Source organism: Ambystoma mexicanum, chromosome 2p (genome assembly GCF_040938575.1).
Source record: "Ambystoma mexicanum isolate Mex_15411 chromosome 2p, UKY_AmexF1_1, whole genome shotgun sequence".
NCBI classification, from domain to species: domain Eukaryota; kingdom Metazoa; phylum Chordata; class Amphibia; order Caudata; family Ambystomatidae; genus Ambystoma; species Ambystoma mexicanum.
In genome coordinates, this window is record NC_090923.1 from 304695004 (window position 1) to 304710700 (window position 15697).

The window sequence follows — 15697 nt, forward strand, 5'->3', positions numbered from 1 at the left end:
GGCAATTACTGACCGACACTCACACCTGACTTCCATTAAGCTTCCCCACATGGATAAAAGGTGGAGCACGAAAGTACACTCTGAGCGAAGCAATGCACATGAGGAAACAGCAGTTTTAAGATGGCAGCTGAATGAGGGATGAAAGACGGTGAACTATAAGGGGTTTGCAAGGAGGGAAATTCCCTAGACCTTTCTGGAAGGAAACCGTTATGTTCTCGAGATCCCAGGATTGGACAGCTTAAGGCCCAGAGTCTGAAGAATCCTGCATTCTGTGTCCTAGGTACCCACGCTCCTCCTACATGACTAGTTGAGTAGGGGAGAGGCAGCAGCTGCTGTGGTAATGTCCTTGGCTCCAAGAACAAAGTAACGAGAGAGAAATCCACAAAGCTGGTGAGTTGGGGAGACCGATACAAGACCAGTCTGTGTTGAACCCAAGGTTGCAGCAGCAACATTTTATACCGATCACTGGAATTAACATTGTTAAAATACGAGTGATGAAAGACGTGAATGAAGTTGAACTGCTGATGAATGTTTGAACTTTGAAAGGATACAATATTGTTGACAGAGTGGTCCGGCACCACGTACGTGCTCAATCGAAGGTCACTGTAAGATATCCAGTCGAAAGGTGACAGAAGTGAAAGTAAAGAATTGTAAAGAGAAAGAATTTGTGAATCCAAGTGGTCCTGCAGCGGGTCAAGCAAAATCCTGTGCAAAATCAAAAGACTTTGATTTTTGATATAGAAAAGGAAAGATTGAAAATTAGATCAAATGGTCCGAACCCATTTGAGGGAGATCAATTAAGAATATTGTGTTAAGGTGGATCTGAGCCCGGCAGACGGGGGAACCTGGGGTGAACAGTAAATCACCAGAGAAATTGTGCATTTGAAATTCTGAGAAGAAAGGAACTTTGGTGCTTGTTTGGCGCATCAGGCACTCTGAAATAAGAGACTTTGAATGGCAAAGATAATTTGGCACAGAAGGCACTGATGTTGAGGTTTTGAAGTGCATCATCATGTCAGAGAAGCCAGAGTGTGTGCTAAACCTGAGTGTGCTGCCTTGTCCCGTGCTGCAAACGAGGGAAAGGGAGTCAATGGTTCAAAAATCCTGACATATCATTTCTTGAACACTTTTCTTTTGCATAGCATTGTTTCCCACACTATTTGTATTTAGAGGTAAAGATTGGCAATAGGTTTATTGGTATAGGCCCTTTTATTTTGACAGACTCCACAAGGACTGCTTTATTATTATTTGATGGTCAGAGCTTGCTCCCACCTTTAGATTTAGGATTAGATAGGTGTTTTCCCAACCTATTTGACACAGGTGAAGGCATGTACGTATGGTGAACCTTTGCTGTGCAAGTTTGTTGCATTGTCTTTGCGGGATTCTAAACATTGCTAGGAGTTTAGGATGGGGAAGCTGATTTAGTTATTTTTTTTCTGGCATGGCTTGGATGTTTCCATCTCACCTATTGCCTGTTTCTGCATTCTTGGTTGTTCTCTCTATTTTTCATCTTAGTGAGAAGGGAGAGGAGTGAGATGGTGTGTGCTGTATGAGTGTGATTTGAGTGTGATGTTCGGTGTGGTTGTGATAAGATTTTCTGTGCAAGTGGTTCATCCCCGCTGGTTGCTATATCTTTTTAGGTGGTCAGATGTAAGTCTGTGGGGTATGGTCCGTTGTCGGAGTTGTGTCTCTGAATTTTGCAGTTAGTGCTTGAGTGTGGCAGGCTTGAGACCTGGGGTGCCAGTGCAGGTGGAAGGTTTCAGTGTTGTTTAGGATATGTTGCTCACAGTCGGGCGGGTAGTGTTTGGGCATGGCAGGCCTAGGACTAAAGGGTGGTAGCTTTGAGTATAAGGAGCTGTGTTTTCTATTGTTGATTGTGAACGTTGTTCAAGAGATTTGGGTGTGCTGTGGATGGTGTGATTAGAAATTGTGTGTTCTGAGGGGTCAGAAATGTGAAGAGGACAACTTGGTAAAGAGTTTTCAACTTTTGCCATTTTATTAAGTAACATGTTGAATAAAACGCCTCAGTATCCCTACCCTAGCAAGGATTTTCCTGCCTAAAATTAATTAAAGGAAACACTATAACCAAAGGATATTTAATCCTCTCACTTATACAGCATTCAAAGTAAAAAGAAAATATATGGCAATTCAATTCAACACCAATATGTAACATATAACCTCGTTCACAATGTGATCAATGCCTCTTATCGTGGTCTGGGTGAACTTCCCTACCCCAGATTCAAACCAGGTTCTTCTCCATAATTCAAATTCAAAACAGTTCTTAAATTCTTTTGCTCAAATTTACAAAGTTCCATTGCTTCAACAAAGCACCTTGAAAAAAGACATAAGCTCTCACTCCTCCTGGAATAAGATCTGCCTTGCATCTGTGGCAACAACCAATAGTTTGGTCAAGATCTTTCACCACAACTCTTGAGAAAGTCATAAACTCGTACTCCTCCTGGAATAAGAACTGTCTCACATTTGTAATGGCAACAAGAAGTTTGGTCAGAATGGTTCACCCCAACTCTTGAGAAAGTCAAACTATTAATCCTCCTGGAATAAGAATTGTCTCACACTTGTGGCAAAAACAATTAATTTGGTCGGGGTGGTTCACCACAACTTTAGCTGCAGATAGAATTGTACTTTTCCTCATTCTGCTTTTCAGCAACTCTTCAGCAACTGTCACAATTCAACAAGTTGTTTTCTATTAGTACCACTCTTTAGCACTTGCGCCTTCTACTACCTGGTTTATCCTTTGCCCCAGGTTTCTTCTGGGCAATCACTTCTGGCCCTACGGGTATACTCGCCTCGCCATCTACTTCTTCAACCACCAGAACAGAAAAGTGCTTCAATTTTAATTTAAAACAACAAATTCATTAGTCTTCTTTAGTTTATAAATGTGTGCAGCTTTCAAGGAATAGAACATTCACATTAATCAACGTAATGACTGTTCTTCATAGTTGGCTCATCTCCTTCTAGATTGCTCATTCCAGTAGGGCATCCTGTTGGCCACCTTTCTTTCCATGCGGCTACTGCGGTTTGCAGCTCTGCTGCAAACTTTGCTCATCTCCCGCTAGATTGCTCATTTCTAGAAGGGCAGCTTGTTTACTTTCTGCTTCAACAATTACACAGTAGCTAGGATTTAGTGTTTTCCTGTGGCTACCCTGGCTTTGACAATGTGAGTTTAGATTAGGCACATTCTTCTTAACATATTAGCAGCGCTTCCTACAACCCTTGGGATTTGTATTATTTCCCACTGGCCTTTGGCAATACTTGATCTCAAATTGCCCAGGTTTAGCGTTCTCTTGGCTTTGACAATGCTTGCATAGTTCTTAATATTATTTTCCTATTGGGTTTTTGGGATCTCCACAAACTCACAAAAGGAGTTTCACAGCTACTTGTTTCTTTAACTGCCACCTCAGTGGTTTTCTGATAATTCGATATTCAATAGTATCGCATCTGTCACTCACACGCGGACAACATGGCTGACCTGGTGTATGCGAGCAGCACCTGAACACTCCTTTACCACTGGCAAGTGGGAAACTCACTGGGTAAGTCGCTCTAGTTCAGTGCTCACTGGCTGTTCGCTTCTGTGCCTCTCCTGGACTTGGTGAACATTTTCTTGGGATTCGCTCTCCTACGAGTCTCCTACGCAGCCCAGTCACTGGAGATCTCTCTGTGTTTTCCACTATGCTGACTTTCAGCTGCACAACCTCCACAGGGGGGATACAGAGAGGCACCAACCCTCTCAGGACCCTCAGTGGTCCCGGCCTCTTCTCGCTCTGTTAATTCCACCTCCACCTGCAGACACAGCCTGAACAGCCTACACTGCTTCCTCTGCCTTGGCTTCTCTGGCTTCAGCGTCTCTGGCTTGTCCAGCTTCTCTCTCTCTCTCTCTCTCTCTAGTCTACACCTGAGGGGTCCATTTAAACCACCCAGTCTCCCCCAGGTGTGGACAGTCGCCACTAAATAACCGCTTACTACAGTTTTGTACCTCTGAATTCCTCTTCCTCATCCCAGTACTAAGGGAATTCTGGGACTTGAAGTACCATACCACAAAGTTTGTTTCCGTAGCGGTTTTTACTTTGCAAAAAGCCATCAAAAGACTATGGTTTCGGGGAAAGTTAAACAGAGGAATTTCCCCTTCCGCCTTCCCTGTTTCCTCCACCATGTGATCCTCCCGCAGAACATCACACCCAGAGTCGGGATCAAGAAGTGTCTGCCTTCCCCTGGCCACATGAGGAATGTCTCAGGCCAGGTTTTTTGGGGGAATCAGTACTGATTCCTCATAGTATGCAGATCTCAACCTGCGCTGTGGAGAGGCTGTGGGTGTGTTGCGTGTTCCCTTTGTTGTGTTCGTTGAAGGAAGTGAGGAGGGTAGTGTCTTGTCCTTCCTGGTTGCCTGAGCTGTGATGTCACTGTAAGAATATTGTGTGAGTGCAGAGAATGTTTAGATGTGAAAGAGGTTCCCCATCCAGGCAGTTGGAGCTGAGAGTCTTGGTGGTGGGAGCCAAAGAACTCCTGTCCTGTACCCGCCAATCCTTAAATGTACCTGTAGTGTTTGTGACCTGATGCATCCTGTAATCCTATAAAGGAACTTCTTAAGAACATGCGTGCTGCCTCTAGGTATCACTTCATAACAGCAACATGTTCCCCTTCTATTAGTGCTATGGGTTATGGGTTGTGGGTTGTACGGTTCATGTCTTTTCAATTATCCTACATTTTGTTCTATGTATCCTTCACATCAAATTGCTGCCACTCAAACGAGACACAAATGAAAAAGTTAATCATCTTAAGAATTGTAATGGTATTTTTTAAGTTGGAAGTCCTAACATTTGTTCAGAAGCAGCCCAATTAGCTTCTAATCAGGCCCTGTATTGTATTTTGAATACTTACCTAAGTCACAGAATTCGTCTTTATTAATTCAAGAATGTGCACACTGAATAGAATGAAATGTCATAGACATCTCTCAAAATACATGAGCTAAAACTATTGGCGTTGTCAATGCTTGTATTTAACAGGACTTCAGTGAAGGACACGCATAGTGAGTATAAATAGAGTGGCTGAAGGCATTCCTGGTTAAGACATTTATATTACACCAGTTGTGCGTTTGCAACTCCAGTTAAGTAATTAACTCTCAGAAGACTGCTTTGAAAAAAAGACTTGCAGGCCCTTTGAGTGCAAAGTTTTATGGTAAGGTTTGTTTAAAGTGAGTTCAGCGTTCCCATGAGGAGTTGATATGGGCGGGAAGGGATAGGAACGAGGTGGAAATGGCCATAGGGATTAGCATGGCCATGGGCAGTCAATGGGTGGGCAGATAACCCACCCATAGCTATGTGTTCCATCCCATATGCCATTCTTCCCTATCTGTACTCTATTGCAATAGTATTTTGCTTATAGGTGGCGCTAAATTGCCCCCTAATAGCCCAAACTAAAAATGAATCTCCTTTGGCTACATTTCCAGGCTCCCAGAGCAAGTCAGCCACACAAACTATCATAGACTGACTTGGACGGACCTTAAAAGTTTGCCGGTCCGGGAACTACAGTACCGGTAAGCTTGCCGGTACCGTAGTTTCCAGACCGGCAAACTGCAAGTTCTGCTCTCGGGTGCCATTACGGCTGCCAGGTCTGACCTGGTGGCCCTACCGGCACCCATGAGCAGAGCATGTCAGATTCACCAGCACCATTCTGAATGGTGCTGATGCATCCGACCTTCCCATTCCCATTGAGCCCTCTAGGGCTCTATGTGGAGCATTCCATTCCGGCGCCCGCAAATGGGCAATTACCGGGTCTGGCAGGGCCACAATGACCCGGTAATTGCCCATTCGCAGGTGCCGGATTTTTTCGAACGTTTGGCGGCAGCCTGCCGGTTTTACCCCGCCAAACTTATAATGAGGCCCAACTTGTCTTTCATGCTCTGCTGCTTAACGGGTTGCGCATCTCCATGCACCGGCCCATTCCTCTCAAGTCAAGGAGGATAAACCTTGTTGTGTCCCTTTCTTCTAAGCACTTCAAACCGAGAAATCGCCATCACACCATGCAGTGAACCCCACACAGCCTTTATCTTGCCACAAATTACTGATTTGCAATCGACCCCAGAAGCACTAGCCATGTGAATTGCCTCCATCACATTCCAGTTAACCATCTGCATGGATCCATTGTACACTGGGTGAGAAACAGGGGATTTCTTACGAGCAACACCACTTTCCTCAAGAAAATAATCCATAGCTCTATTATGACCTTGATCCCATTAACTATTAGTACTCATCCAGGCAATTCTCTCTCAAAGATCTTCAAATGCATTGTGTGGGTCTCACTGCTCTCCCAGAGAGTGAATCTAAAGTCAGAAAATCCTCTGGTTAGCATGGGAAGCTGTCAGTTATATTATATAAGGTTTACCTAAGTTTAGAAAACAGCTCAAAACATGGCTATTCAATAAATACTAAAACTCCTGCACCAGCTCTTCAGCTGAGTTGATCACCCCTCTCAGCATCACAAGTTAACTACAAAGTCAAATGATAACCAAGCTGTATATATGACTACCGTTTCTGCAAAACAAAAAGTATGTAACCATGACATGAAAACGAAGATATATGTAACCTACGCTGTGATACCCAAGGGTTTGGGCGTATAATCAAATGTAATAAATAAATAATAAATAAATAAATACATTGAAACACCTCTGGGAAGGCTGTCTGATATATTGAAAACGTTTGGTCTTTCCTGTGAATACGGGATGCAAAAGAAAGCGTTACAGTCGAGAACTTGAACCAGAATGTTTGCATGAGGACTTGCAATACTTATTGGAGTCATAGCCGGGTCATTGAAGTCAGTATATAGAGCATGCCTGCAGCAGCCCTGGAAAGACATCAGGCATGGCAAGACCACAGGGATGTGAGACCGTGCAGTCTCACATACCCTCACATACCCTGCCACACGAAATTCAAGATGGCACTGATCACGGAGCTAACTTTAACCCCTTGTAGACACCTATTCAGGTAATCATTCTCATCAGATAGGTAACTAATACTTAAAGGGGGCTGATAAAGCAATAATAAATTGGAGAGTCAGATTGAAATAAGTCAGTCCAAGCATTGGACAACAATGAGAAGCAATGAAATGAGATCACCACCGAGTATAACCAACCAAAAGGGGGGAAACAAAGAACTTTAGAAAATAACCAATCAGTGACCATTTTGGAAATCACACCAGAGTACCATGGGCATAAAAGGGGTAGGGTCAAGTCACTAGCTATCACTTGCAGCAAAGGGAGTGTGCTGGAGAGAAGGAGGGTGAAAGGATTGCTAGAGTGGTGGAGAGCTACTGAGCCTTTGAAACCCTGGAGGAGGAATGCTTACCAGAAAGATCCAACAGTCCTTCTCAAGCCATTGATGGATTTGAAAAGCCAAAGCGAAAGCTTTCTACAAGCAACCATAGGGAAAGACTGAGGCCTGTGGCAGGACTACAAGAGAATTCCAGCTATATGCAAGGATCTTGAATAAGAGGGGAATAATGTGGCGTTAACACACGATCCGGGCCAGATCGGATGTTAAGGCCATTAGCACCCCGGGTTACTAAAGTGGAAACCAGGGGTGCTAAAAAATAGTTTTCATTCCTACAAAGGGATGCACGCAGTGTCCCGTTGCAGGAAGGAAAAACATGTACCATCATGGCCGCCATGGAACGAGGAGGCGAGCCCTCTTCCCTTTTCCTGGCCGCCGTTCTGAACAGAGGGAAAGGTGCGGCTGCAGTGGCGAGTGCTGTCGCAGCCGAAATAAGGTACGTTTGGGGGCGAGAGGGACTAAAAAGGGGACAGGTGGGGGGTGGTGGGAAGATGGGATAGAGGGAGCTGGCCGTCAGGCAGCTTGGAACGCAGGCTTACACCGGGGTTCAAGACTGTGTTCCTAGCTACCTGATTGGCTGACTCCCCCCGCTGGATGCTAATACTCATTAATTCCGAAAGCTGGAGTCTGAAAGAAGACATATGGGGAGATCTCGAGACCCTAGTACTATGACAGAGGCCTGGTGTGTATCCTGATATTTAAGGAATTTGAGAGGCCTGCTTTTAATCTTGGAAGGCCAACACCTTTCAGAGGCCTACTGTGAATACTGAAACTCAAGGCTTATCGGAGACGTTTGCAAGGGATGCTGGAACCCAACACTTATGAGAGAGGCCTGCACTGAATCCGGTGACCCATAGCCTATGATAGTTGCCTGTTGTGAAATCCTTGAATCACACAGTCTGAGAAATGAGCTGCCCAGATGCTTGAACAATGAGAAGGATTATAATCGGGCGTCACACCGGACCAGGACCTTCACCCTTAGCTTTAGATGTAGCACGCAATAAGAATGCTTTTTCTTTATTTTCTGTGAATTCAAATTGAGCCGATACCCGGCCTGTGTCACACCCCCTTTTACAAATACCCCGGGTCACAATGAACCATGAACCAGGCCGGTGGGTGGTAACACAATATTTCTTTATTTTAAATTCAAAGCGAATCACACAACTTTTATATTGGGCAGCAATCACCAATGGGGTGATAATTACAATGAAAACCATGGAGATACACTTGGGTAACCTTCTACAAGAACATATCCAAAGCACAAACGAATAGGAGCACTTTTTCAATTAGGATAGATAGCACCTGAGTTAAGGTTTCCCCCTGCAATGATCCCTCAAACCCTAATTAATCGAATTCTGATTGGATAGGAAGATGCAGCAGGGAGTCACAGATATCACAGAATCAAAATCCGACCTTCCCTCACAAAATAAGAGGCAGGATTTTAAAACCCTTTGCAATGGCATAAATTGACACTCGGAATTTGACAAATAATTAATTATATGTGTGGTTAAATAATGATATATATATATATATGTTTTATCACAGTATCAGGGATATCATATCACTAGGAACTATAAGGTAAGGTTTCACAAAAGGTGTACAGTTCAAAAAGCAACTTGAAATGAAAACACAGTGCAGCCAAATTCACATGTTGAAAAGTTGCAATTTACACATTTGCAGTTTAAAATGTCAAAATGTTTTTTTTTAAAAACGGGTGAAATACACAGAATCAAAATGCGTTTTTTAGGCTGGGTGATAGATGCACATCACAAGGACACTATGGAAGTGAAAGAGTGACTGTAGCTGAAGAATTGGATGAGATTTTCAAGGTTAAATGAGGTTCAGTTTAGGTAAAATAAGGCAGTTAAGAAGAGAACATCGGTTTTAAAATGGAAAGGCAAGTTTTACTTAAACTAAATTATCTAGACCATATGGTTAAAGAAAGACACAGTACGTTCCAAGATTTATTTGCAACATCAACCTTTCCACCCCACGTTCAACTATATGTGGGAATTAATTTGATTATTCCAAATGTGACTAAGGACTTATGATTGATGCAAGACAGAGATAAATAGAAAAGTGGCACTACCGCTTGGAGATCAATGACAAGATGCACCGAGAGTTTTAAACAAGGAATCAGAGTATGGATAGGATTATTTAAAGAGTGGAACATAGACAAAGGATCAAGATGGGGTAGGTGTGTTGCTATGGGATGGGGAAATACTCACAATCCACACTTGAGTTTGGGGATTTGGACAGTCAACCGGTTCTGGATTCAAAAGCTCTGGTAACAGGATAGGGGCAGACACTTCTAACAGCAAGGAGCTGGGCAAGTCTGGTCACTGGATGGCAAGGGTACAGCGGGCATGCAGGTAGTGAGTAAAAAGGCCAGTCTGGTCACAGGATGCTCCCCAAGGTACCACTGCTTTTCCCCTTTGCTATTTGGGATGTTTGTGGGGTTTTCTGGATAATTGGCCATGCTTGGATAGGTTCCATTAATCTTTGGCCTAGCAGTAGAGTCTAGAATCTTGCAAAGATGGATCTGGAATGTCTGGATACGCTGGCGCTGGAAATTCAGGAGAGAGTCTGTCCCTGTGAGCTCCCACCCTTTATATAAAAGCGGGTAACATCACCAGATTAATTGTTGGGCAGAACTGAGCAAGACCTACTCCCAAGAACCAGATAGGTCAGCCAATGTTGGTTTCCTCCTATGGGAGGTGACTCAATTTATGGGTTTGTGTTTTTATGAGGTGCAAGCCTTTTTTGGCAAAAATCAATCTTAACATAAATTTAACATTTGTACAGTTTTGGCCCTTTAACAAATTACATAGGCAGGTTACATATTTGATGCAGAGTGTGGCAGTCCAATTCTCACGATTGTAGGACTTTGTTTCATCCATCTAATAGTTTTTTGTCCTTTTCAGTGAGAAATGTCATACCTAAATTTCTATAACTTTATACATGTGTACATATTATCATAAGGCAGGTTAATTGTGAATTTCAAAGTGGCACCATAAAGGCTTTCCTCAGAATATTAAATTCTCTGCCATTTATGTCCCTATTATGCCACTGAAGGCTACCACGTCTTGAATTACAGCCATCACAATTGCATCTAGATTGTGAAACTTTCGCATTTCTGCGTTGTCCAATTGCAGAGATAAAAGTCTCAAAGTTTTATTAATAAACTATTCTTTAGAACCAAAATGGGTGGCCTTTGTCCTCCACTGGGACCATTTTTTTCTTCAGGCTAAGACCAAATGTCAGTTCAACCCAGGGCTGCCCTGGGGTTTCCCCAGCTTGAGTGACTGGTGGTTTTCACTTCCAGAAGTCGCACTTAGGTGTCCCAGATCTATTGTCTCAAGGGGAAGCCCAGACAGAAGTCTGACGAGCGTGTGATATTTCTTTCTCTTGGTCCAGTCAAAGTATTCAAGGGCAGCAGTTAATAAGTAGGTGTCGCAGATCTCCCTTGTGGCTTCTCTTGGGGATAGCGCACTGCTGTTATTAGCACCCAAATGTTCCTTGGGCCATGGCAGAAACCTGTTTCAGCTGATTTCCCAGTACAGCCAAAAACATGTATTTCTTTATTTTATTTTATTTTATTTTGTTTTGAATCAGCAGCAAGCCTGTTGAAATAAAACCTCCCATATATATTTCCCAGCAAAACCCCCTTTACATTGCTAGGCCAAGACAGGGCCTTCTTTCAACATTACACTTTTAAAACAGGCATTTTTCCTTATTTGCAAAAGCGCATTTTAACACATGGTGAAGTCTGCTGGGCTGACCATTTGAAAAGGTTTTCTCTTCCTTCTGACTTCCCAACATTGTTTTGCAGCCCTAGTCAATTTGACTTATGCAGCAATCTGTTTAAGACACAGGTCCACTGAAATTGACATATGCCCTTAGACCTATGGGTTCTTTTGAAGCAGTGATTTTTGACATTTTGTAGCCCAAAACTCAAGCGTTTTCCTGTGTGGTTGAAAGTAAAGCTTCTGTTGATTTCACAGACTAGTCTGACACCGCCTGCTATTCAGGAATAAGGCTCTCTTCTGCTGGAGCACAATCTGAATATGGGTGGGCATGGCAGGGCCTCACTGATAAAAGCAGAGTCACGTAGAACAGATGAAAAGAGCATCAAAGCGGCATCATTTTAAATGTAAATTATTTCCCTTTTTCAAGAGGAAATGTAGAGCTAGCAGCGAAGCAGTGCTGCTTTTCCATTTTCTTCTTGCGTGCATGTCAGAAATACACTGACATGCTTTCTCAGTGTGCCCCCTTGTTCCATCCTGCCAAGAGGTGCTTGGCAAAACAATGCAGCCATCCTTTTGTAGCTGCAAAACACAGTTTTGATGCAAGGCAGTCATGCTCAAAGGAGCCAGCGCAGCCATTTTGCTGTTCCCTGCTGAAGTGCAGCTTGGTTATGGATGGGAATTCTGCTGAGTGGGTCAATTTATCCCACAATATAAGGTCTGGAAAATTAACTGATGAGGAACTTGAAACACAAGGTCTGGGAAACTACCCGCCAAGAATCTTAAAACACAAGGTTTGGGGAAAGAACTGATGAGAGCCTAGGTATACACCATCTCCACTTCCCACCTAACCTGAGATTGAGGGAATATGTGTCATGATGCCCGCTCCCGAGGAGCCGGTTCAAGGCCAGCGTCCCTGAAAGCGGACATCCAGTCCCCAAGGAAGGACCCAGCAACCCCATATAGGGGCCCTTTGGACAGTGTCCTGGCGCCTATGGCACCAGGCTCATAAAAGATATCAGTCCTGGCACCATCGGCGCCAGGTTCATCATGGGAATGCTTGGGTGCACTTACCTGATGCAGACCATGCTGCAGGATCCCGGCCTCCTTGAGGCCTGAAAGGAACTACTTTACCTGTGGGACTAATTTACCATCCGGGCATGGTCGGGGAAGGATACATGCCTGATTGGAGGAAGGATACATACCTGGAACTTCTTCCAAGGCTATTTAAACCCCACCCGAACAGCCACACGTGCTTCGCGTTGTTCTGCATCTAGCAGCTGGAAGCTCACTGTTTCTGCTCCTGCATCCTGACTTCTGCCACGCCTGCCAGCATCCTGGATCACCTGCAAAGGAAGAGAAGAAGAGAACAGAAGAAGGAAAAGTCCTTACCTGCTAAATCCGCATCCCGGAGACATCTCGCCGACAATCCTGAAAAGGAAGACTTTAATTTAAAAGCTCATCGCGTCGATCGCTGCAGCGCCGCATTCCACTGACCTTTACAGGGCGCCTCCATGTTCAGCAGCGATCATCCGGATACGCAGTCACGCCCCAGCGCCTAGGGAGCAAAAGACCAGAACAAAAGGTGAGAGAGAGAAGGGAATAAGGAAAGCTAAATCTCCATGTTAAGACTTACCTGTTGATTCATTCCCTTTTCATTTCGGGTCCGCGCCGCATCCTGGCATTTCCGGACCCCGACCCCTAAGGGGAAAAAGAGACATCAGCGTTAATGAGCGAATGAAAAGACATTACCAAAAAAACGCTCATTAAAGACTTACCAGATTTCTACAAGGATTTCACCTCTCGTCTCGGGTCGGTGCCTGTTCCCCGGCATTCCGTACCCCGGCCCCTATGGGGAAAAAGACACTAGCATTAGTACATTAATGCATGGACACAAGGGGAACCTCTTATCAAAAAAACTTACCTGGAAGCCAAGCAAGTTCGGTTCTCACCAATCCGAAAATCCAGTGAAGTAACTGTATACCAACGCGCCCCTGCATCAGAAGCAGGATGGAGAGCTCGTCCTTCCAGACCCTAAGGTGAGACGCTACGAGAAATTACAGAAGGGTTTCAAGGAGGGTGAGAGGGGAAAGTGGGAGGCCGATTGCATTACCCCGCAGACAGTTAATCCCCTATTTTCGCCTACAGAAGGATACTTCTGCGAGCCAGACAAGCCAGACTTGGGGGCCCGGTCCAGTCTGTCTTCTGAACCCTGCGCATCACCTTAGAAGAGGTCACAGCAGCGCGAACCAGGCCAGCGCCTCCGTGGGAGTCAGGTGAGCGTAACAATATGCTCCTGCCTATTTCCTCCCCTGGTTGCTTGTAGATCTCTTGCTGCCTAATTAACTATCCCTCCCCGTCCTCTGCGTTAGCATCCCGCTCCATTTTATTGATCCACTGCGATCTGCATCCCACTCTGTCTATTGCCCTCTACGACTTCTAAAGCACCCAATTGTTCCCTAAAGCTAGGTCTATTCTCAATCCACAAGGATTTCTGGGGCCTGGGACCACAATACATCCAACTCTCTCTCCCTAAATTCCTTCCTTCTAGCTCTAATGCTCTGCAAGTCAGATGCTTCTCTAAGCAGAGAGTGGGGGGTAGATCTTTTTCTTCAGCTTGAGCCTCCCTCTGGAATGGCCTTCCTACCCCTCTCCGTCTTGAGCCGGATCTCCTCAAATTCTGAAAGTTTCTTAAAATCTTCCTTTTCTCCTCCTCATTCCCGCTCCCTTCCCCGCTAGCTCCTAGTGCCTCAATGTCTGGTTGCCTGTATCCCGCATGAGCCTTACTGGGGCCAGGCATGCCTATGACCAGTCTCCCCTGCCCCTCACCCCTTCTACCAGCACTTGCCCTCGGGCACCCTTCCCCGACTAGTCTACTGAGTCTGGTCCACCACACTCCCTTGCACTAGTTGGCCCTCATCCCTTTTTTCATGCGCACCTGCCCTCCTGGGTCTCCTTTAGCACTTACCCAGACCTTTGGCCCCCCACACTCCCTGTAATTCTCCCTCTTCCCTCTCCCTGCACTTCCTGTTAATGCACTTGCATGATCCATATGTCATAAGGCCTAGTAGGACCCCCGATCCCACAAATAAAAAGTACAAACTGTAGCATTGTCTTATACTTCCCACATAAAGGGGGATTTGAGGACAGGATACACCATCCAAGTCACGGAGTATCATCTCAAGCATGTCTCTGCTCAAAAATGCAGTAAACATATCCCTATTCCACCGTTAAAAAGATGTGAGAAACAAAGGGAAGGAAGAATGGTCCACAACAACAGGCCTGACATTTTTCTACTGTGGACGGATGTGTACATCCCCCATCAATAGGTAGTATTGGAGAAACTGTTATGTGATCTACAGTGCCCATGACAGGAAGAGAGGGAGCTTGATAGAAACAGACTCACTCATTGAGTTACCCTCCAATGTCTGTGCATCTGCAACCACGGGGGCAATTTCCTGCAGGTGTAAGTTTCTTCAGACACATCTCTTGTCACACCACCCTATAGCAACTTGGCCATACTCATCTAACATTTTCCTCTGCCCGTCAAATAGTTCCAAAGGGATCTGCAGTGACTCACTTCCACTAATATTACAACCTCATATTGACCGCTGAGAAATTCCCAACACCTGACCTTTGATACTGAGATCCAACCAAGACCAGACATAAGGGAAAACCATTAAAAAGGAGGAGGACCACAGACTAGCCAGTTCGACCCTGGGTGAAGAACTAAAACAAAAGAAAATTGGCAAAAGGTAACAGACAGTCCATACCCCAACAAAGTACACCCTTTTCAGAACATCTCTGAAAAGGCAATTGGTTTGCTGCAGAGGATCCCTCGATACCAGAAGATCACCACTGGTACCAGCAAATAGGGGGAATGGGGAATCCTTTCAAATCTACAAACCAGTGAATAAATAGCTGAGGAGCTAAAGGGACTGGCTCCATTCCTTATGGCTTTCAGGAAAGAGTTTATGAATGTAATGTGGAGAAGCATATGTATTTGTAATTTATAGAGCTCACCCCCTCACCTGTGTCATACTGGAAGAACTGCAAGAAAACACTGTGCATGACACCTTGTATCATCCCAATACCACATCTAATGTATGAGAGATGTTATGCACAGATACAACTGTACTGAATGTACCCTCAAACTGATGCGATAGTCATGAGCCTGCAGACACAGTGGACATAGAAGGACTATAAGTTAAGTCTGACAGGTGTGAAGTGATGTCATGAAGAAGAGAAGACACGTGGATGCACTAAACTGGATGTGTGAATATCTGGATAATGAAGATGTGACTAAAGGGATGAAGTAAACATATGCAAAGATGAAGAAAAAACATGTATTCTTAGAAGATAAGTAACAAGAGATGCAGTAGATGTATATATGCAGAAACGTAAGGTAGATAAGACAATGTAGAAGCTTGCTAAAGTAGGAACTATAATGTGAGTAAAGCAGCCATGTTGAGAAAATGGACGTTGGCATTGCATAATAGTAAGCGAGAAGCCTAAACGATAAAGACCAAGGCTGCATAGCTGACAGGCGCTGAAATACAGATTTGGACAGAACAAACAATATTTGCTTGGCTCAGGTTCAAGGATGCC